Raw genomic sequence first — 24146 nt, forward strand, 5'->3', positions numbered from 1 at the left:
TATCTTTTTCCATGTGTTTTTCCTCTATACCCTGAGGGATTCATATGGCTGAGGTGAGGTATTCATAAGGGGTTGTTACAGTAGGAGTATAAAAAGCATAAAGAATTAACATTCAATTTCTGCCGTTGAAGACAGAAATTTGCAGGAATTTTGCAACAACAGACTTTGTTGAGGAAGAGACAGTTTTCTCACATTTTAAGCATATCAAGAACCAAACAGAGAGAACTTGGATCAGAGTTTCAGAGTTTCTTCCATAAAGGTAAATAAACACCCCCATCTACCTATGAATCCATGAGACTTGCTGCCCTAAGGATGGAATGAAATCCTATTTCCTGAGGGATTATGGGATAAGGAAGGACAAGAGAGGGAGGGTATGTAGGGAGTGAGAGACATCTCAACCTCTCCTCTCTGGCCTAAAATATTTAAATAATATGAAGGGAATGCCAAGGGCAGGGAGCTGCATCCTTGATTGATATTTTGTTCTTGAGGGTTGGGGATTATTTGCAATTTCCCCCCTAATTTGTGACAGAAACCACATCCAATTAAACTCAGTGACCCACTGTTGTTAGGCATAAAAGAGGGACCTAAGCATAGCTTTCCCACTCACCTTTGTTTAGTGGAGGGTCTAGAGAAGATCTAGAAGGCTCCCAAATCTCTAGGAAACACATGAAATTTTGCTGAGACTCTAATTTTGCTTAGAGTCTTCCTCTAAGAGGAAGTTGCTCTAGATTGGGGTGGAGGTTGGGGGGGCCAGGGCGGTGGATGTCACCATGTAGCTGAAGGCTGCGAGGCAGAGCCCCTGGGCCAGGATCACACAGGAGACATTTGCTGGGGAGGGAAAATTTTCCCCTGCCCTTCCAAATTCTTCTGGCTTGTCTAAGAATCAAACTGACATTAAATGAACAGGAGAAAGTCAAATTTAATTTTGTGTTTATGGGGAATGCACATAAACCTGAGATTCCAAGGACAGGGAAACAAAATGAGGTATATGTGTCATCCTGAACTAAGGAGAAGAGACTTCAGGGGGAGGGAATGCAATTCACAAGAAGATGAAAGGAGTAAATGTTTGGTAGACAGTGTTTGTTGGGCTGCTCAGAAACAATGGGACCAAGAGAGGACTTTGGTCAAACAAGTCTTGCTAGGTTCTTCCCTGTCTACCACATTTAGTTCATATAATGTAGTGATCTATGGTAATAGCTCTCTTCCTGGAGCAGGTCCTCTATCCCTAAATTCTTTTAGGTGGTTAAGAGGAAGGTCAAAGTTTCTTCCAGAGCCTTTTGGGCCTTGATGGCTTTTAGCTTTAAATAATTGGCATGCCAAAGTGGTGCATCTAGGGGTGACTTACCCCTGGCCCCTACACACACAACACGTCCAGGAACCAAATTAACCAGTGAGCACTGCTAGGCCCAGAGCAAGCCAAAGAGACCAAACCACAAGTTATATGAAGCACCGTAATTATAAATGTAAATTTGTGCTATAAATGTAGGCATAGGGGCTCCTGGATGGCTCAGTTGGTTAAGCATCAGACTCTTGGTTTTGGCTCAGGTCATGATCTCACAGTTCATGGGTTTGAGCCCCATGTCAGGCTCTGCACTGATAGTGTGGAGCCTGGCTGGGATTCTCTCTCTCTCTCTCTCTCTCTCTCTGCCCTCTTTTCTCTCTAAAAAAAAACAAAAAACAAAAACAAAAACAAAAAAAACATTAGAAGAAATAAATGTAAGTATAGAGAGAAGTGATCAGTCCAAATAGGGTGGTTGATGTAGAGATCAGAAAAGCAAAAGGACACCACCTAGACCATAGATCCCTTTCTCCACTGCTGTGAGTGAGTATCCCATCTGAAGGCAGGTGGGAAGATGGGGGAATTTCTGAAAGCCTGGCATTATCCCAACCTGGGAGTCCCAAGCAGAAATCTAGCTGTGTCTCCTGAATGATCCTGGCTGCGGGCTCTGCCTTGCAGTCTTGAAAAGAGATGTTACCTCAAAAGATACCCCAAAATCGCAAACAGACAGATGGCTGGATTACACTAAAACGTAAATGTTTTCCCTCTGCTACTACTGGCTGGTGGGTGCTTGTGGGCACAATAAGAAGAATGATAGGCAAGATTTAAAAAAGTGTCCATTTTCTCCACCCATCTGAGTGAAGGGTGAGAAATTTACAGCTCCAAGAAATCAATAACACACTTAAAAAACCCAGGCCACATAATGTGCCAAATGATAGCCGTAACATTGAGGGTAAGAGACGCCTTGTGACATTTCAAATTCTAGACATGTGTTGAGAAAATGGTATAAACGCAGGGGGGTTGACTCTGACGGGTACCTTACCAGGTAGGGAATAACAACTACTATTCCTAAGGCTGTGGGGGTAGAGGGGAGAGCATGCCACCTCCATTCCCTGCACTGGAGGGCTTGGGCGAATTGCCGGACTCCTTAGTATCTTCACCTGAAGACAGAAGGATCCAACACTTCCCTTGGATGGTTTTAAGGTGTACAAACAGTTTAGTAAGTGCTCACAAATATTCACTGTCATTAAAAAAGGTGAACCTTCTACTGCCTTGTATGAGGTCATAAACTGGAGAGAACTGCCAGGGAGGGGCTTCTTTGTGTGTGTAGGGGTGCATGGTGAGTGTCCTGTGGGGGTCTGGGTACTTGGCAGTATTTCATTCTGAATCTGCACTTTGTTCAGTAGATGGTGAAGCACGGTTTCATCTGGTCAGGAAAGAGCAGAAAAAGACAATGATATCAATGAGGCATTAACAAGAATCCCGTTGTGTTTGATCATATTAAATGCAGCTTTTGGAGGTCAGAATAAGATCATGACACATAATAAAACAGTTACAGATTAGTTTAGTATCTATGTTTTTAATGTCACAGTAGAGACCATCTCACGGCTAGGTATAATGGCCTCCAATATCTAAGTGTTCCCTGTAAGTTGCTTTCCCTTTCTTATCCATGAATTTATCTGAATCTTTGAAAAAAAAAAATCTGTTGACATGATCCCTCTTTAAAAAAAAAATCATTTATTTATTTATTTTCCATTGTAATTAACCGTGTTATCTTAGTTTCGGGGATGTACAATGAAAATGTGGGATGCTTCATAAATTTATGTACTATCCTTGCACAGAGGCTATGCTAATCTTCTGTGTTTCATCGTTCCAATTTTAGATTATGTGCTGCCGAAGTGAGCACACTGGCATGATCTCTTCAACGTAATGGGCTCCCTCGGTTTTTGCCCACAGTTTTTCTGTTAAGAAGAAAAAGTCCTCTTATTTGTAATAAAACCACCTCTCCCAAGCACAAGCATTTTTCTTTGTTATTTTATCAGACAAAAGAAATTAGGGAAAACATATTTTTATTTCCATGATGCATATTCATCTTTAAATTGAGATCATTTGAAAGTGACCTGGCAAATGAAATCGACTATTTACAGAGGCACAGAAGATACTGTTCTCTCTACCCCAGGAAAAAAAACCCAAGATGATTAAAAGAAAACTTTTTTTTTTTTGGGGGGGGCGCCTGGGTGGCTCAGTCGGTTAAGCGTCCGACTTCAGCTCAGGTCATGATCTCGCGGTCCGTGAGTTCAAGCCCCGCATCGGGCTCTGGGTTGATGGCTCAGAGCCTGGAGCCTGCTTCAGATTCTGTGTCTCCCTCTCTCTCTGCCCCTCCCCCGTTCGTGCTCTGTCTCTCTCTGTCTCAAAAATGAATAAACGTTTAAAAAAAATTAAAAAAAAATCTTTTTTCTTTAACATTATTCAGTTTTTTAAAAATTATTGATGCATGTTTATTGCATCAAAAAATCAATGCAGTATTTAGATTGGTTTTTACAACGTTATTCAGTTTTGAGAGACAGAGAGCATGAGGGGGAGGGGAAGAGAGAGAGGGGAGACACAGAATCTGAAGCAGGCTCTAGGCTCTGAGCTGTCAGGGCAGAGCCTGATGCAGGGCTCAAACTCATGAACTGTGAGATCATGACCTGAGCCCAAGTCAGACGCTTAACTGACTGAGTCACCCAGGTGCCCCGATGATTTTTTTTTTAAGTTTATGTATTCTGAGAGGGAAAGAGAGTGAAAGCAGAGGAGGAGCAGAGAGAGAGAGAGAGAGAGAGAGAGAGAGAGAATCCCAAGCACTCCACACTGTCAGCACAGAGTCTGATGCAGGGCTCGAATTCATGAACTGTGAGATCATGACCTGAGTGGAGATCAAGAGTCAGACATTTAACCGACTGAGCCATCCATGTGCCCCCCAAAACAAGATGATTTCTTAAAATGGCTGCAAGCTGTCTCTCTCTGTGAAACCCAAAGCCCTCTCCCAAGAGCTAAAGTTTGGGGATTGTTGTTGGGGACAAAATTTCCCAGCAAGACTTCTCTGCTTTTCTGAGGTGTGGTTAAGCACAGCACCTAATATGGATATTCTGGTCCTTACTTCTCATTGGAGAATTAAGGAAACAAGCTCTAGATGACTAGTCAATTTTAATTGAGTGGTTGTACACTCAGCATACTTCCTGGGAAGAAGGAAAGAAAGAAAAAGAAAAACACAAACAATATTGTGAGACAATTCTTCCCGTGTCTCTTGTGTTTTTGCCTGTCTTGTGAACAGAGGCACTGAGTGACTTTGCTTTGGGCTATCTTTTCAATGATGAGTGTATAGCAAACAGCCTTGGAAGACAGAGACAACGTCTCCCTCTGGAACACAGCGCAGGCATGCTTACTGTCCTTGTAAAAGGCTGGGTTCCTGCAACACACCTGTTAACCTGAAAGTAAAGAAGCACAATGAGAGGCAAATGTGCTTTTATTTGGGTTAAAAGAATTGCAGTTCAGGGAGTACAGATTCAGGTAGGAATCCAAATAGTGTCCCGCTTGTAGGGTGAATGCAAGAGGTTTTTATGAGGAAAAGTAGGGAGCTACCTGAGGTGAAGAAAAGAAAGAAAAAAACTTTCTAGGGGTGTGTGTGATAATGGCTAGGTTACTCTGGGTTATACATTGACTACTGAGTCTGTCCTCAGAAAGTCTCTTACTATCAGTCTTGTGATCAGGATTTCCTTTCTTCCACTGCCTTTCCCAGTAATTGCTTGAAACAACGGCCCTGTTGCCCAGTCCAAAGGTGGAGAAGGCAGTTTCTCTGCAGTACCTGCTCCATTTTAAAATGGCTCCAGTCATGTCAATTTTTCACACACTCCCCCGTGTGCAGGTGGGTGTCCCCTAAATCTCTCTGCATTGCTCTTTGGGAAGTGGGGCTCAGAGAATTGACACAAAAAAATGCAAATATTCTGGCAACTGCCATTGCTGTGAGTGACCAGGTGTTTTGACTCTGACCTGGGAGTTTTGCATCCTCTGGTTTAGTCTGCATTGTTGAATAGTGATCTCGGTTCTTCGATTCCCCATGAAGGATTTATGTGAGGATTAGCACTCAAATAAAGCTAGCCAGAAGGAAGGAAGCGAGCACAAAGCAGTTTATTAAGGAGAGTACACTCTCAAGGAGGGAGAGTGGACAGGCACAGAGGTGTCAACTGCTCTGGGTTAGGGGTGCCTTTTCTTTTTATGTTTGCATAGATTATGGGTCGTGGTGACTGAGGTTGCTTCATCAGAAGGACTCCTCCTACAAGCTGGAAGGGGGAGTTTTTAGCCCACAAGATTCTTACCAGAACTGTCATGGCCGTCTTTCCCCAGGAGAGGGTTGAAACCACAATGCAAATGTATCCCAGGGAAGCTATAGGTTACCCTGGGTCAGAGGTTGAAGAGGAGACCTTGTGTTCTGAACCTGTGGCCTCTGGGAGCTGGAAACTGTAAAGCCAGGATGTTAAAATCCTCTAAGTGAGGATGTTGTGCCCTCAGGCTTCTAATGTGTTACCTATTTGTCACCGTCTTTGCCTCTGGCTCTTGTCTGACTAACTGCCCACTCAGTCACTCGGTCAAGGATCCGTAATGGTGGCCAACGAGAGTGGATCTTCCAAGGGAAGCTGAGTGCAGTTACCTGAAAAGGAAGGAGTGGATAAAAGACAAAGAATGACCTGAGCATCTGCCCCCTGAGACGTATAGTTCTGTGTCTGTGGTCCTTCTCTCCTACTGATTTTCTTGCTTAGTGGCTCTTCTGATCCTAGTGCTAGTTTTCCCTCATAGCCAAGCAAATCTTTCTCACTCAGGAGTGCCTTTGGACATCTTGGTATCTCACTTCTGGAAAAATGTACTGTATGGAAAAATGCACTTAAGGGCATCTGGATGGCTTAGTTGGTTAAGTGTCCAACTCTTAATTTTGGCTCAGGTCACGATCTTATGGATGGTGAGATCGAGCCCTGAATTGGACTCTGTGCTGAAAGTGTGGAGCCTGCTTGGGATTCTCTCTCTCCCTCTCTTTCTCTACCCCTCTGCTGCTCTCTCTCTCTCTCTCTCAAAATAAGTAAATCAACATTTTAAAAATTTTATAAATAAAGCAGGCACTCAATAAATTACGGCTATTGATGACTTTGATCTGAGTTCCCTTGTATCCTATGGCTATATGACTTTGGAAGACAGAGAATATAGTATTTTGGATTTATTAAAGTCTTTTTTTTAATGTTTATTTATTTTTGAGAGAGAGAGAGAGAGAGACGGAGTTTGTGAAGAGGAGGGTCAGAGAGAGAGGGAGATGCAGAATCTGAAGCAGTCTCCAGGCTCTGACCTGTCAGCACAGAGCCTGAGGCAGGGCTTGAACTCATGAACTATGACATCATGACCTGAGCTGAAGTCGGACACTTAACTGACTGAGCCCCCCAGGTGCCCCAAGGATTTATTAAAGTCTTCAGCATATATTAAAATATGATGTAAAAGTGATATTAATCTAGTAAATATGTGTTAAAATGAACAGTTGAGAAATAGCTTGTTATTGGTGTCAAACTTCTTGTGTGGGGAAATCACTTAGTAATATAAAATAGATATAAAATAACACCGGCATTCTTCACAGAACTAGAACAAATAATCCTAAAATTTGTATGGAACCAGAAAAGACCCCAAATAGCTAAAGCAATCTTGAAAAAGAAAACCAAAGCAGGAGGCATCACAATCCCAGACTTCAAGCTATATTACAAAGCTATAATCAGCAAGACAGTATGGCACTGGCACAAGAACAGACACTCAGATCAATGGAACAGAATAGAGAACCCAGAAATGGACCCACAAAGGTATGGCCAACTAATCTTTGACAAAGCAGGAAAGAATATTCAATGGAATAAAGACGGTCTCTTCAGCAAATGGTGCTGGGAAAATGACATCCACATGCAGAAAAATGAACCTGGACCACTTTCTTACACCATACACAAAAATAAACTCAAAATGGATGAAAGACCTCAACGTAAGACAGGAAGCCATCAACATCCTCGAGGAGAAAGCAGGCAAAAACCTCTTTGATCTTGGCCGCACAACTTCTTACTTAACATGTCTCTGAAGGCAAGGGAGACCAAAGCAAAAATGAACTACTGGGACCTCATCAAAATAAAAAGCTTCTGTATAGTGAAGGAAACAGCAAAATGAAAAGGCAACCGACAGAATGGGAGATGATATTTGCAAATGACATATCAGATAAAGGGTTAGTATCCAAAATCTATAAAGAACTTATCAAACCCAACACACACAAAACAAATAATCCAGTGAAGAAATGGGCAAAAGACATGAACAGACACTTCTCCAAAGAAGACATCCAGATGGCAAACCAACACATGAAAAAATCCTCCATGTCACTCATCATCAGGGAAATACAAATCAAAACCACCATGAGATACCACCTCACACCTGTCAGAATAGCTAACATTAGCCATTCAGGCCACAACAGATGTTGGTGAGGATGCGGAGAAAGAGGATCTCTTTTGCATTGCTGGTGGGAATGCAAACTGGTGCAGCCACTCTGGAAAACAGTATGGAGGTTCCTCAAAAAACTAAAAACAGAACTACCCTACAACTGAGCAATTGCACTACTAGGTATTTATCCAAGGGATATAAGTGTGCTGTTTTGAAGGGACACATGCACCCCAATGTTTACAGCAGCACTATCAACAATAGCCAAAGTATGGAAGAGCCCAAATGTCCATTTATGGATGAATGGATAAAGAAGATGTGAGATATAGATATAGATATAGATATAGATATAGATATAGATATAGATATCCAATGGAGTATTATTCGGCAATCAAAAAGAATGAAATCTTGCCATTTGCAATTACGTGGATGGAACTAGAGTGTATTATGCTAAGTGAAATTAGTCAGTCAGAGAAAGACAAATATCATATGACTTCAGTCATATGAGGACTTTAAGAGACAAAACAGATGAACATAAGGGAAGGGAAGCAAAAATAATATAAAAACAGGGAGGAGGACAAAGCATAAGAGACTCTTAAATATGGAGAACAAACAGGGTTACTGGAGGGGTTGTGGGAGCGGGGATGGGCTAAATGAGTAAGGAGCACTAAGGAATCTACTCCTGAAATCATTGTTTCACTATATGCTAACTAATTTGGATGTAAATTTAAAAAATAAAATTAAAAAAAAAAAAAAAAAAGAAAGGGAGGTTAGCCCCTCCTGGATATCAGATAACCATGCAGCGTGAAAAAAAAAAAAAAAAAAAAAAAAAAAAAAAAAAGCTAAAATCCTTCTTTTGGTAACTATAAACTGTGATCCATTCTGTTCTGGGATTTTGGATAATGCAACAACTTTTGGTTATATCCTTGCTGAGAACTTTAAGATTCAGTGTGAGTGGAGATGAACTGGAGAGTGGAGTAAAATGTGAGTGGAGAGAAATATAAAGTTTATTTATTTTGAGAGAGAAAAAGAGTGCGAGTCGGGGAAGGGCATAGAGAGAGAGAGAGAAGCTCAAGCAGGCTCTGTGCTGTCAGGGCAGAGCCTGATGCTGGGCTCCACTTAACGAACCATGAGATCATGACCTGAGCTGAAGTCAAGAGTCAGGTGCTTAACCGACTGAGCCACCCAGGTGCCCTGGGAAATACTTTACCTAAAATATTTGATTAGAATGATGGCAAATTTAATTCAAAAATTAATAAAGAGTGCGCCTGCGTGGCTCAGTTGGTTAAGCATCTGATTCTTGATTTCAGTTCAGGTCATGATCCCAGGGTCATGGGATTGAGCCTCTTGTTGGACTCAGTGCTGAGCAGGGAGTCTGCGTAAGATTCTCTCTGTCTCTGTCTCTCTCTCTTTTTCTCCTCCCTTTCTCCCCAGCTCATGCACTCTCTCTCTCTAAAAAAAAAAAAAATTAATAAGGAGAATGGGAAGATAGGTGATGGTTTCAGTATGTAAGAGCTAGTTTAACTACATGTGTGGCTCACATGTAACAGAAGGTACATGTAACATGTACAGAAGGTAAACTTCTTCTGTAAAAAGAGACTAGGTATCTTCCTGAATGCACCTAGTCTCAGGACCAATGCTGTGCCCTAAGATTCTCTCAAAGACCAGAGACCTTGGGGCTCCTGGGTGGCTCAGTCGGTCAAGCGTTCGACTTCAGCTCAGGTCATGATCTCATAGTTCTTGAGTTCGTGCCCTGCGTCGGGCTCTGTGCTGACAGCTCAGAGCCTGGAACCTGCTTCAGATTCTGTGTCTCCCTCTCTGCCCCTTCCCTGCTCATGCTCTGTCTCTCTCTGTCTCAAAAATAAATAAAAACATTAAAAAAAAAAATCAGAGACCTTGGGGCTCCTGGGTGGCTCAGTTGGTTAAGCGTCCAACTTCAGCTCATGTCATGATCTCATAGTTCGTGAATTTGAGCCCCGTGTCGGGCTCTGGGCTGACAGCTCAGAGCCTGGAGCCTGCTTCAGATTCTGTGTCTCCCTCTCTCTCTGCCCCTCTCCCACTCTCTCTCTCTCTCTCACAGAGAAATAAACATTAAAAAAATTAAAAAAGTAAATCAATGCAAAGATCAGAGACCTCATTCCAAAGCATTCCAAACCATCTCTCTTGAAATAGAAGGAATAGGAGTATCTCTTTTCCACACTCATATTAAGATGCATTCAAAATTCTATCCCTTGCTTTTCTTCTCTGGGTTTAATATTTTATAGACTAAATGTTTAATCATTCCTTTTAGGAATTTAAATGTTTAAATTCCTTTTAGAATTTAGAGCAATTCTTTGAAAATGATATGTAATTCAAATGGGTACAAAGCTTTACTCAAAGGAATTAAATCCAAAGCAACTTGCCTTTGCCTTTGGCAGAGATGTGCCTACTTGAGGCAGAGACTGGCAGATTTGTGGGTCTCTAGGGTGAAAGCTGTTTCTAGGTTCCTAGAAACACAGTCACAAGGGAAAACATAACCAAATAGCCAAGAAGATATTCTTTTGTTTTACTTTTGTTAAATGACTTCATTTTAATATGAAAAATCACAAGAGAAAATTTAAGAGTTCTAATAAACAAACAGAAAAAGTAGACTGGAGAGTTTTGAACTTGAAGATTAGTGAAAATCTACAGAAACAAAGAACTGTTAGGAGAGTTTTGGCTCCTGGGGAACCTGGGTGGCTCAGATGGTTAAGCAGCCAACTTTTTTTGTTTTGTTTTGTTTTGCTTTGCTTTGTTTTGTTTTTAATAAAATTTTTACAGTTTATTTTTTTGAGAGAGAAAGAGAGAGGAAACAAGCAGAGAGGGGCAGAGAGAGAGGGAGAGAAAGAGTCCCAAGCAGTCTCTGAGCTGTCAGCATAGAGCCCGACATGGGGCTTGAAACCACAAGTCATGAGATCACGACCTGAGGTGAAATCAAGAGTCAGACACTTAATCAACTGAGCCACCCAGGCACCCCATGGTCTGACTCAGTCTCAGCTCAGGTCTTGATCTCAGGGTCATGAGTTAAAGTACCACTTTGGACTCCACACTGGGCATGGGGGCATACTTAAAAAATAACAATAGGGGTGCCTGGGTGGCTCAGTTGGTTAAGCAACTGACTCAGTTTGCTCATGGCTCAGGCCATGATCTCATGGTTCATGGGTTTGATCCCCATGTTGGGTTCTGTGCTGACACCTCAGAGCCTGGAGCCTGCTTCAGATTCTGTGTCTCCTTCTCTCTCTGACCCTCCCCAATTCACTCTGTCTCTCTCTCTCTCAAAAAAAGATATTAAAAAATATATATAAAAATACAAAATAAATAAATAAAATAATAAATAACAATAAAAAGGAAGCTAGTGGCTTCCAAATTTTGTTGCATGTCAGAACGACTTGGGGGAGTCTTTAAAAACTATGTGAAGCCACTTGACCTCAGAGGCTTGTACCCACAAATCCAGGAATGCCAATATTCACCAGAAATTGGAAGAGGCAAGGAATAAAATCTTCCTTAGAGCTCTGGAGGGAAGGTGGCCCTGCCAGCATCTTGATTTCGGAGACTTCTGGCCTCCAGATCTATGAGAGAATACATTTCCATTGTTTGAAGCCACCCAGTTTTTGGTGATTTGTCATGGAAGCTTTGGAAACTAATATATTACCTAATGCTGCTACAGCAGCAGAGCACATGTTAAAATGAGGGATAAGGTTGATAAATGCAGGCTTCCTGCCATAAATGCATCACAGCCAGAGGGCAGCTTTGTGCTTTCAGGTTCAAGTGTCTCTATTGTGGGAGGCTGGGCTGGAGTCACAGTCTGGCAGGCCATTGCCAACGTGAAAGAGCCTCTGCCTCAAATATCTTTTATTTTTGTATCATTTAGGACTTTTTCAGTTGTGACAAAAAAAAAAAAAAAAAAAAAAAAAGTCCGTCTGACCTCCCGAAAACTGGTGGATAGATGCTTGACTGAGAGATCCTGGTAGAAGGCACAATGTCTTCGTTAGGCGATCGAAAAATGAAAGTGGGGTGGAATTTCTTTTCCTCTGGCAGTTCTGTCCCCTCCACTTGGGCTCTCTTCTCAGACAAGCTCTGCCCCTGGGGGCAGCTACAGATCTTCTGTCTTCACAACCGTATTGCCTCTGTCTCCTGACACTTCACTGCAGTGAGAGGGCCACTGGCTGAACCCATGGCTATGGACAGCACGATACCAAGAATTGATTGGTTTAGGCCAGTGTAAAGTGTACATATATCTAGATATGTACTGATGTTCTTGCGTGTTTGATTCTGCCTCAAAGCTAAGTTTTAATGATTAGGGGTACTGGTTCATTGTAATTTTTTAAAATTTTATTTTAGAGAGAGAGTGCATGTGAACAGGAGAGGAGCAGGGGAGAGAGAGAACCTTAAGTAGGCTCCACACTCAGCACAGAGCCCGACATGGGGATCGATCCCACGACCCTGGGATTATGACCTGAGCCAAAATTGAGAGTTGGATGATCAACAGACTGAGCCTTCCAGGGACCCCTTTAGGGGGTTTAGACCCTAAAGGGATTTATTATTACAGAATAAATTTATTATTACAGAATAAATCTGTAATTTATTCTTACAGATAGAACACCTGTATTTTAGTCTTGTTGGTCTTCATCAATTAGCATTCAGAAACTGTTTTTTTTTTTTTTTCTGGCATAAATTTGGCTTTTTTTGGCTTTGTTATCAGATTCCAAGAATAAGTGAGTTCATATAGTATTTGTCTTTTGCTGTCTGACTTAATTCACATGGCATGATGCCCTTAAGATCCATCCATATTGTCAAAAATGGCAGGATTTTCTTTGTTTTATGGCTGAATAATGTTCCCCTTAGTATTTAGAAGGCATTAGTCATTTGTCATCCTGGGAAGTGATGATGGCATCTTGATTTCTTATCCTTTGTTTCTGACATTTTTCCTCTTTGGTGGCTTATATTTGTGTGAGCCCATTCTATCTGTCATTTAGCTCTGGGAAATTTTTTTGAATTATTTCTTTAATAATTTCCTCTCTTTTATTTTCTGTCTTTTGTTTTGTTTTGTTTTGTTTTTTAAAGTCAGACACTGCACCTTCTAAACCTCCAACTGCCTTTCCTCTCCTGGTTCCCACGTTTTTATGTTTTTGCTGTATTTTCTAGGGCATTTTCTCAACTTTATTTTCTAACCCTTCACTGATCTTTTACAATTGTATTTTTTTAAATGTTCATTCATTTATTTTGAGAGAGAGAGAGAAAGAGAGCACATGTGAACAGGGGAGGGGGAGAGAGAGAATCCCAAGCAGGATCCGTACTGACAGAGCAGAGCCCCAGGCCTGACTTGGGGCTCGATCTCACGAATTGTGAGATCATGACCTGAACTGAAATCAAGAGTCAGACACTCAACCAACTGAGCCACTCAACCAGGTGCCCCACAATTTTGTTTTAAATTTCCAAGTTCTCTGTTATTTTTTTTTTTAAGCAATCCTTCCTTGTTTCTTGAAGTCATCTCTTAGGATGTCAATGAGTATTTTGTGTTTCAAGTTTTTCTTTTGCTCCATGGCCTTTCTCTTGTCTTGTTTGCCTGTTTTGATATTTTCTCTCACATTAGAAGCTTTCTACACATTGTCCATTCTTCTTTATGTGAGGCATTAACAAGCTGGTGTAGGCTCTATGTGCGGGCAGGGCCTGTCTGTTAGTGGCTTCACTGTAGGATGATCCTGGGGGCACAGAGTTATTTATTAGGGGACTCTCAAATGTCAGACTTTCCCCCTTACTTGGTTGGTTTCCCCAGAAAAGAATTGTACTTCCTGTCTGAAATGGGGTGATTTAATCCTAGATGTCTGGGCACTGAATGGAGGGAAGGGGCAGAGAGTCTCTATAGATCAGTACATAGACTCAGTACTTCTCTAGTTGTTTCATGCCTTATTTTTGTCTTCTACTGTTCAGGATGTCCTTACATTCAGACTCTTTCAGGTTTGATTCACCAGAGCAGGGGCTCTCAAATTCTTTGCTTTCAAAAGCCCTCTACATGACCTTAAACATTATGGAGTCCTCCAAAGAGCATTTGTTTGTGTTGGTTATATCAATTGATATTTACCATGTTAGAAATTACAACAGAAATTTAAGAAGTAGTTATTAATTCATTAAAAATAACTATAATAAACACATTGCATTTTAATACAAACACATGTTTATAAAAAAAAGCTAAAATTTCCAAAATAAGCAAACAATTTAGTGAGAAGAGTAGCATTGTTTTATATTTTTGCAAATTGTTTAAGTGCTCAGCTTAAACAGAAGACAGCTGGATTCTCATTTCTGCTCTGCACATATTCTTTAGAAAACTGCACTCTTGACTAAGGAGAGTAAAAAAAAAAGGCAAATAATATTCTGGCATTATTGTAAAGATAGCTTTGGGCACCTGGGTGGCTCAGTCAGTTGGGTGTCTGACTTTGGCTCAGGTCATGATCTCATGGTTTGTGGGTTTGAGCCCTGCATCAGGCTCTGCACTGGCAGGGTGGAGCCTGCTTGGGATTCTCTCTCCTTCTGCCCCTCCCCTGCTTGCGCACTCTCTCTCTCTGTCTCTTGAAACAAAATAAAGCATTAAAAAAGAATTGGGTAGTTGGGGCTAATGCATCCTATTTGATCATGTTTCTTTCCCCCAGTTTAGGAAGAGATGAACATCCAAATGGAATCCATAAACAGCTATACTTAACTTTCTCTAGCTGGTATCCAAGGCACTCTCTTTAAATTTTTAAAAAATATTTATTTATTTTTGAGAGAGAGAGAACACGAGGAGAGGAGGGGTCGAGAGAGAGGGGGACAGGGGATCCAAAGTGGGCTCTGTGCTGACAGCACAGAACCTGATGCAGGGCTCTAACCTGAGAACCATAAGATCATGTCCTGATCTGAAGTCGGATGCTCAACTGACTGAACCAGCCATGTGCCCCTAAATTTTTAATTCCATCAAGTACTTTTGACTTAAAAGAAGAAGAATAATGCAACACAGTCGGATCCAAAGTGTGTATAGCCAAAACCCATGGAAGGAGAAGGGTGGGAACGATCTGTCTCCCACAGGGGCTCTTCCCTTCATCTTGGAGACGCCACCACTTCTATATACAAGGAACCTCTGCCAAGAACATTTTCCTATGACCACCTTGTCAGCAAGGTAAGTTTTTAGTTGGTCCTTATACTTGGGTCTGATACTGCTTTGTGAAGCCTTCTCAGCTCAGCTACCCCACCATCTCCTCAAGACTTTCCTCAGAAAGATCAGGCAGTTACTTTCATCACTGATGGCCTGGGTGTAGTTTTTAAAGATACTGTATATCTAACATATAACTTTATTTTTTAAGTTTATTTATTTATTTTGAGAGAGAGAGAGAGAGAGAGGCAGAGAGAAGGGGGGAGAGAGAATCCCAAGGAAGCTCTGCACTGTCAGCATGGAGCCCGATGTGGGGCTCTGACCCACAAACTGTGAGATAATGACCTGAGCAGAAATCAAGAGTTGGTTACTCAATGGATTGAGCCACCCAGGTGCCTCTAGCTTTATTTTTTTTTTAATGGAATTTAACATTGAACTTGAGCCCCATTTAGTTAATTCTGAGTCGTCCTACTTCTTGTAGGGAGGGAAAGAGGCACCTTATTCTTGGGTCATTGGCCCATACTGGCATCTGTCTGTCTCAGTCACAATGGCTTATTCCTGCCTGTTTTAGTCATCAGCTTCCATCATTGCTAGCATCCATGAAATACTGGCTTTCTCAAATGGCTTCAAGTGCAAGTTCTAGAAGATATTCCCCACTTCTTTAATCTGACTGACCTCAAGACTTCTTTAGGTTCTTGGGCTTTCTCTGCTGCACGGAGCCTCCATAGGGTCAGGTCAAGGAGACTTGTGATGCTCTTTGAAGCCACATTGGGTCATGAGAACTCAGCGGGGGCTGTCTCTAGCTCCCTCTATCTGGTCGCCATGTCTGCTCCACCACTGCAGAGTCTGGATGAATTCTAGCATTTCATTAGGAAGCAAAGTTCAGCTCTTGAATGATCACACATCCCCAAATGTAACAGTGGATCCTTTCAGCTGAAGAGGGCAGAGGTAGTTTTCAGGGCCACTCGCTAGTCTCTGGCACTCTTGCGTTCCTTCCGACTGCTGGTGCAGCTGAGAGAGCCCTCGTCATGGGTGGAAAATGGTCCCTGCAAGTAGCCATATTTGTGCTTTATATCTGGACTTGGAAGCACCAAAGCCAGTAATTTGAATCCTTTGTTCTCCGGGTTGCCTGTGACAGGCTCCCTCATATCCCTTCACTCCCTGAAACAACGGGCACGAATTGTGACTTCTTTCTCTGTCAGGTATATTGTGTGTGTGGGTGTGTGTAGCTTGTTGTCCCTATTTTTTGAGGTTTTATTTTTGGAGCTATAAGTGTACTATTTTTTGCTCTTTTTCCCATTCTCCCTTTCTGGCTGACTATAATTCATATATGACAACTGGAACAGCTGTGTGACACGTCCTTGAGCACACGTCAGATTCTGAGGATGGCAGGGCAGGAAATGAAGAGGAGCCTGTGTCCCTGGTAACTTCATGCCCTGGGCTGCCTACCCTGAGACAGCCCTATGCTTGGATCGTCTGCTGTGAGAGAATCCTCCCTATGTATTTAAGCTCCTAGTATTTTTTTTTTCAAATTTTATTATTTTGAGAGAGAGAGAGAGAGAGAGGTGTAAATGGAGGAAGGGCAGAGAGAGCGAGAGCGAGAGCGAGAGAACCCCAAGCAGGTTCCACTCTGTCAGCACAGAGCCTGGTGCAGGGTTGCATCTCACCAACCATGAGATCATGATCTGAGCTGAAATCAAGAGTCGGAGGCTTAGCTGACTGAGCCACCCAGGCGCCCCTAATATTTTTCTTTAAGTAGAGCTAAACCTACTTCTAACTGATACTACTGCCCTAATCATTTCAAACTTGAGCCTATAAGTACAGAGTAGACACAAAGGGAAACAGGACCTCCTCGCCACTGTCAAGGAGCCCACCAGCCAGGATGATGGAAAGAACTTGCACAATCAGCCAGCACAAGGTGAAGTTGGATACACGCAGGAGGATGTGGAAAATGCGGAGGGCTGAGGCCAAGGACGCGTGAGTGTAGCATGGAGCAAATAGGGTGAGAGACCCGGGAAAGGATGGATATTGATGGAAAAGGATAGATGTTTACTTTTGTTTTGTTTTGTTTTTGGCTGGCGACTGGAAGGGAGGGGCTTCCCAGGCAGAATGAGTAACACGAGCAAAGGAGGATTGCTCGACACCTGTTTGAGAAGTGCCACGTTGTCTAGTTTGGCAACGTTCCTGTGCAGAGAAGCGCAAGGAGAGACGAGGGTAGAGATGGGCTGAGGTACATTGAATGCCCATGTAGCAGGGTCCACTGAAAAATAGTGATGAGCTTCTCCATTTTTATTTCCATGCTCGTGGCTTTCTCTGCAGTCAGCCAAGGCCTACAACTTCGTTGGGAGCAGAGACGTTTGCATTCTTAAAGTTCAAGGTGGAAATGAAAAGCAAGTGTTAATATTGAGCTTATGAAACTCAACATAGAATTTAGCAGCAAGACAATGAGCTTGGAAGCCAAGTTTTGTCTTCAAAGGAAGACACCTTTCTGACTTCCTTTAACAGGTGGAGAACAGATCCCTTAGGACTCAGGTCATAGGATTCTGCTGCAGTGTTCATTATTTATGTATTTAAAATTTTTTTTAATGCTTATTTATTTTTGAGAAAGACACAGAGCACGAGAAGGGGAGGGGCAGAGAGAGAGGGAGACAATAGAATCTGAAGTGGTCTCCAGGCTCCGAGCTGTCAGCACAGAGCCCGATATGGGGCTCGAACCCATGAACCATGAGATCATGATCTGAGCTGAAGTCAGGCACTTAACTGACTGAGCCACCCAAGCAAGCACCCCTGCAGTGTTTAAAAGACTCCTTGTGGGGGTCGCCTGGGTGGCTCAGTCCATGAAGCATCTGACTCTTGATCTCAACTCAGGTCTTGGTCTCAGGGTTGTGAGTTCAAGCCCTGTGTTAGATTTCACACCAAGTGTGGATCCTACTTAAAAAAAATATATAACAAAAAGAAAAGATTCCCCTGTCCCTTTTAGGGCCTGGCTAGGCCCTAAGGCTTGATGCCCATGTAGGAATCAAAACTAAGACAGAATGATGCTTCCCAACCTATGTCCTGCCAGTGGGTTAGAGGTACCTTTTAACCTTTGGTCTTCAGGAAAACCTGGCATGACCTGAGGTAACCAGGCTCCTTGGCTGGTAGTTTCTGGACATGGATAATCTTGTCTGGGACTTAAGCAGAATGGAATCAGGTACTCTCCCTGGGCTTGGCCTTCATGCTCTACACTCGGGCATGAACTTCAGCAGCGAGCTGATGGGTAGGGTGTGTGGCTGTCCATTGTGGACCCATGGCCTCTGATGCTGCTGGAGATCACTCTTCTTCCAAGTTGAGCTCAGGAGCAGGGGGTGCAACCTGTGCATTTATCGTCAAGGTTCATAGTAGAGGGAGACCTGGTGAGAGCTTCTGGTAGACCTCTTGTAGCTGTTTTTCTGCATATTAGATGCTTTCACTGAAGTACAGCAGATGTACCCTTTTATAGGCCCGAGCTAGCGACAGTGTGGCTGCTCTTAAAATGCATGAGCCTCTTTGCAAATTATCTTTACCATTAGTATGAATACTTGACGTGGGGAAAAGTTGGGTTGGAAATGAAGCGCTTTGGCATTATTATCAAGAGTTATAACATTTATTTGTCTACAAAAGAAAAGAAAATGCTGATCAATTCCCTCAATGTTTCAACTAATATACATTTTGGAGTTTCAGAAAATTCCAAAATTTGGAAGGGTTGTAAAATATGTGGTGTAAACAATGATTTTAAATTTATCACCCATTTGTGATAGTAAAGTTTCTCATCAGTCTCAAGTCTTTGGAATTTGAACAACTCATCATTAAAAACTTGATCAGGAGGGATGCCTGGGTGGCTCAGTCAGTTGAACATCTGACTCTTGATTTTGGCTCAGGTCATGATCTCACGGTTCATGGGATCCAGCCACACAGTGGGCCCCACGCTGGACATGGAGACTGCTTGGGATTCTCTCTCTCCCATCTCTCTGCCCCTCCCCTGCTCTCTCTTGTGCGAGTGTGTGTGCATTGTCTCTACCTCTCTCTGTCTCAAAAAATAACAAAAAAACAAAACAAAACTTGATCAGGCATTTCTTGTGCCCATTTTAGGAATAAAAGCTGATATACGAGGTATTTATTTTTTGTTTTTAGCATAACTTTATTTGTTGACTTGTTTACATTCCAGTATAGTTAATATACAGTGTTATATTTGGTTCAAGTGTACAGTATAGTGATTCACCTGTTCTGTACATTTCTCAGTGCTCGTCATGATAAACATACTCTTTAATCCCCATCACCTGTTTTGCCCATCCCCTCACCCACCTCTCCTCTGGTAACCATCAGTTTGTTTTCTAAAGAGTCTGTTGTTTTGTTTGTCTATTTTTTTTTCTTTCTTTGTTTTCTTTTCTAAATTCCACACATGAGTGAAATCGTATGGTATTTGGCTTTCTCTGTCTGATTTATTTCACTTAGCATTGTACCCTCTGGATCTGTCCATGCTGTTGCAAATGGCAAGATTTCATTCTTTTTTATGGCTGAGTTATATATATATATATTATATATGGCTGATATATATATATATAATATATATAATATATATATGGCTGATATATATATAATATATACATAATATATATATGGCTGATATATATATTATATATGGCTGATATATATATATAATATATACATAATATATATATGGCTGATATATATATATTATATATATATATATATATATATATATATTACATCTTCTTTATTCAATTATCAATTGATAATGACACTTGGCTTGCTTTTCTATTTTGGCTATTGTAAATAACGCTGCAATAAACATAGAGCGGCATATATCTTTGTGAATTCTGGGTAAAAACCCAGTGAAATTACTGAATCATAGTGAAATACTGTTCTATTTTTAATTTTTTGAGGAACTTCCATACTGTTTCCCAGAGTGACCGCACCAATTTGCATTCCCACCAATGGTGCATGAAGTTTCTTTTTTTTTTTTTTTTTTTAGTTTATTTATTTTTGAGAGAGACAGAGACAGTGTGAGTAAGGGAGGGGCAGAGAGAGAGGGAGAGAAAGAATACCAAGCAGGTTCCACACTGTCAGCACAGAGCCTGATGCAGAGCTCGAACTCATGAAACTGGGAGATCATGACCTGAGCTGAAACAAAGAGTTTGATGCTCAACAGACTGAGCCACCCAGATGCCCCTGAAGGTTCCTTTTTCTCCACATCCTTGCCAACACTTGTTATTTCTTGTGTTTTTGGTTTTAGCCATGCTGACAGACATGAGTTGATATCTCATTGTGGTTTTGATTTGCATTTCCCTGATGACAAGTGATGTTGGACTGATACACAATTTATATCCATTGGATCAACCTTAGGTGTCTCTTAAAACACTAGAAAATATCTTACTTGTTTTTTTTTGTAAAATTTCAAAATTTAGTAACTTTCCTAATACTTGGCCTTTTGTTCATTATAATTGTATATTATAAAAACAATGTGATCACATTTTCAGAAAGCCACCTGTAGATGTCCCCAGACCTCTTCTGGTTTCCCCCAGTGTACGGTACAAATATTAGAACATTTTATGTTTGCTAGGAAAAAGAATTAGAAGCACTGACAAAGAGGAAGAAAAGTCTGAGGTCCCACCATCCCCTCTACCGAAGGGATGAAGGGAGGCCAAGTAGGTCAGGCATCAGGGATTATAGGACTTTCCAGATAGGTATCTGGGAGCTGAAGGAAATCTGGAGTGAGAATAGACAGATTCCATGGGTGTGGCCCTCTACACTGGGGACAAACATGGACCCAGAAGTGGATGCTCTCCCGTCACCCTGAAGAGCCAGATATGGCCAAAAGCACCCCAGGGGGTCGGGCAATCTAGCCGCTTTGCAGCAAAGATCAGAGTGGATCCAGAGGATGCCATAGTGACCTGAGGACCACTCCCTGCTGCTGCCAGGAGGGGACAGTGAGCTCCCTTTACATATATAGTGGCCATTTGGGGGAAGTTGGAGGTGAGGGAGAAAAATCTGAAAGACTGAAATTTGGTAGAATGGGTCTGAGTCATCCAAAAAGATCATGGAGGGGAGCCTGGGTGGCTCAGTTGGTTAAGCACCTGACTCTTGGTTTAGCCTCAGATCATGATCTCATAGTTCGTGGGTTCAAGCCTCATGTGGGGTTCTCTCTCTCCCTCTCTGCCTCTCCCCTGCTCACACTGTCTCTGTCTCTGTCAAAACGACAACAATAACAACAACAACAACAACAACAACAACAACAACAAAACACACACAAAAAAATTCCAAACCAAAAGAGATCATGGAAACTCACTATACTTTGAATAGACAGAGTATTTAAATGAAATAATTTAAACTGTTGCAAACAAAAGCAATTAAAATATTATCAATTGCAAATCTGAATTATCCATGCTACTAAGCAAGGTTGGAGCCTGATGAAGAAGATGAGGCCAGCTTTCCAGAAAGAAGTTAGGCTTTCTGGCCACATCTGAATGGAGTGTGATCGAATGATTATCCTACACAAGCCATGGGGTTAGACTTCTTTGGTCGGCAATGGCGGGAGGGGAGGGGGCTTTGAGGGTTTGTTGGTAACGTTGGCTATCTCTGCGTTATAGATCATGAATACACCTCCTTTTCCCTTTTACTCACTTGAACTTTCCAATTTGCCCAAGATGGACTCACACTGCTCCCTTCAACAACCCAAAGTAAAATCTCTTGTTAATGAAAATTATAAGTTTTCCAGTTAGGAAATAATCTAGCCCAATGAATATGTTCATTAGAGTTTTTATTTCGGTTCCTACTATCTACTTTTTCTTCCTAAATCCTAAAGTATACTGAAATACATTAAGTAACAGGATGGCAATGAATCTCCTTACTTAAAAGTGGCTGGAAGTAGAGATTGTTTTAAAAACTAGCATTGAGACATCGCCAAAAACATCTTCTTGGGTCTGCAGAAAGGATTTTGGAAATGGCATGCGATACGTTAAGTCGCGCAACATAATTCAAAAGTTCTGACTTACTGCTTCTCACATATCATAGAATAATCTTTTTTTTTTTTCTGAAATTATTGGATGATTATTTCTTTTTTATTTTTTTATTTTTTTTTATTTTTTTTGGGACAGAGAGAGACAGAGCATGAACGGGGGAGGGGCAGAGAGAGGGAGACACAGAATCGGAAACAGGCTCCAGGCTCCGAGCCATCAGCCCAGAGCCTGACGCGGGGCTCGAACTCACGGACCGCGAGATCGTGACCTGGCTGAAGTCGGACGCTTAACCGACTGCGCCACCCAGGCGCCCCTGGATGATTATTTCTAATGTGAAATGTTTTCCCATCATCAGATATGCATTGGGAAATACCTGTCACATGTGTCTCTTTGGTCAGTGATCCTGGGGATGAAGACAAACATGAAAGCAGAAAAATTAATGGGAGGGAGACGGGCCTTTCACTGATGATATGGGTTTGTCTTGGCTTCTCCCACCCCTATCATCATACTTTTGCTTAGGATCCCGCTCTTTCACCTTGTTCTGTTCTGTGTTTCCCTGGGATGCTGCTGCTTCTTTTTCTTCTTTAAAAAATTTTAACATTTATTTATTTTTGAGAGAGAGAGAGTGTGCACGCACATGAGAGAGGGGTAGAGGGAGGAAGAGAGGCAGAATCCCAAGCAGACTCCATGCTGTCAGTACAGAGCCTGATGTGGGGCTCGAACTCAACAAACTGTGAGATCATGACTTCAGCAGAAATCGAGAGATGGCTGCTCAACTGACTGAGCCACCCAGGTGCCCCACCCTGGGACGCTTCTTAATGTGTGCTCTTTCTCTTGGGACACTTGTATTTTATCCCTTATTGTGTGGGAGTCACGTAGTAAATGTGCTTTGTGATTTTAAAAATGCTTTATCGTTTTCTTTTTAAAAAGGGAAGAGTCCAGTTAAGATGTTCAAACTTGAATTATGTACAGAAAAAAATGTGAATATTACTCATTTTAAAATACAACTTCTGGGGCACCTGGGTTGTTCAGTCAGTTGTGCAACTGACTTCAGCTCAGGTCACGATCTCACGGTTAGTGGATCGAGCCCGCGTGGGGGTCTGAGCTGACAGCTCAGAGCCTGGAGCTTCCTTCAGATTCTGTGTCTCCCTCTCTCTTTCTGCCCCTTCCCCGCTTGTGTGCGTGCATGCGTGCTCTCTTTCCCAAAAATAAATAAAATAAACATTAAAAAAAAAAAAGAAATTGTAAAGTACAACTTCTCTACGGTTTTTTTTTTCTTTTTGGTTCTAAATTACACCACTAATTTAAATGTTACAAGGAATAGTTCGTTTACGAAAAGTGAGTAAGTTAGGAGTTGTGGATGCTTAGATTTCAAATAGAAAAAGTCAGCTCCTCAATATATAAGACTCTTAATTTATAAGGTCCTCCTTAGCAGCCTGTCTGTCTTACTTGTCTCCTGGGCTTTCTATATTTTGAGGACACAGTAATGCCATTATTTTAGGGGAGAGTCCTCTGGTAGCAGTGAGGCAGGACTGGGGAGAAATCGCATATGATCCACTCCTTCCCTTTAATTCTGACATTCTTATCCTTGAAGGGGAAAGGGGTAATTTGTCCACTGTTTACATTAATTAGAAGCCTTTTTTTTTTCCCCTCTGAAAAAAAGGGAAACCATTAAGGTGTTAGATAGTAATTGTTCCTTGACTCTGGACATGAGTCTTTGGAGAAATTCTCTTTAGTAAATGCAACTCACCCGCATGCAGTTGAAACGGTCATCAAAATCTTTCATAAAGAAACTAATAGTGTGGAGTAATAACTACGTGCAAGGGTGTTGGGGGAATTAATCAGAGAGGTTCTGTAAAGTGGTTTGGAACCGAAAAGTGCAATATAAATGCTAAATAGCCACATATTTTTCTGGGAAGGGGTGGAGTAAATGTAATCAGGGCTCCGCTCAAGCTGAGCAACCTGATGGCCACCTCCACACTCATATTAAAATTTCCAAAAGAGCTGTCTTTCTTTCCTCCTACCACGGTGTAAATAATCTCCACAAACCTCAGGGCAATTCAAGCTTCAGAAGGCTTATGAAGAATTGGGGAAAGAAACCAGCATATCGTATTTAGATAGTAGGTGCTCAGTAAATATTTGTTGATTTCATTTGATTTCACCATTGTGTTTTCCGAGCCCCTTACGAGCTTTTGAATTCCCTTAAGACGATATTGACACTAGATGGCGCCAGGTCACCGGGGAAGAC

The 24146-nt window shown here is 41.8% G+C and overlaps 1 non-coding gene across 1 annotated transcript; it reads right to left on the reverse strand.

Moving 5' to 3' along the window:
• Nucleotides 1–3075: 3075 nt before the first annotated feature.
• LOC122202610 lies at nucleotides 3076–3185 on the reverse strand. The gene has a single exon (XR_006194766.1). It is a non-coding gene; the product is annotated as a U6 spliceosomal RNA (small nuclear RNA).
• Nucleotides 3186–24146: the final 20961 nt, after the last annotated feature.

The sequence above is a fragment of the Panthera leo genome, chromosome A1 (assembly GCF_018350215.1).
Source record: "Panthera leo isolate Ple1 chromosome A1, P.leo_Ple1_pat1.1, whole genome shotgun sequence".
NCBI lineage: Eukaryota > Metazoa > Chordata > Mammalia > Carnivora > Felidae > Panthera > Panthera leo.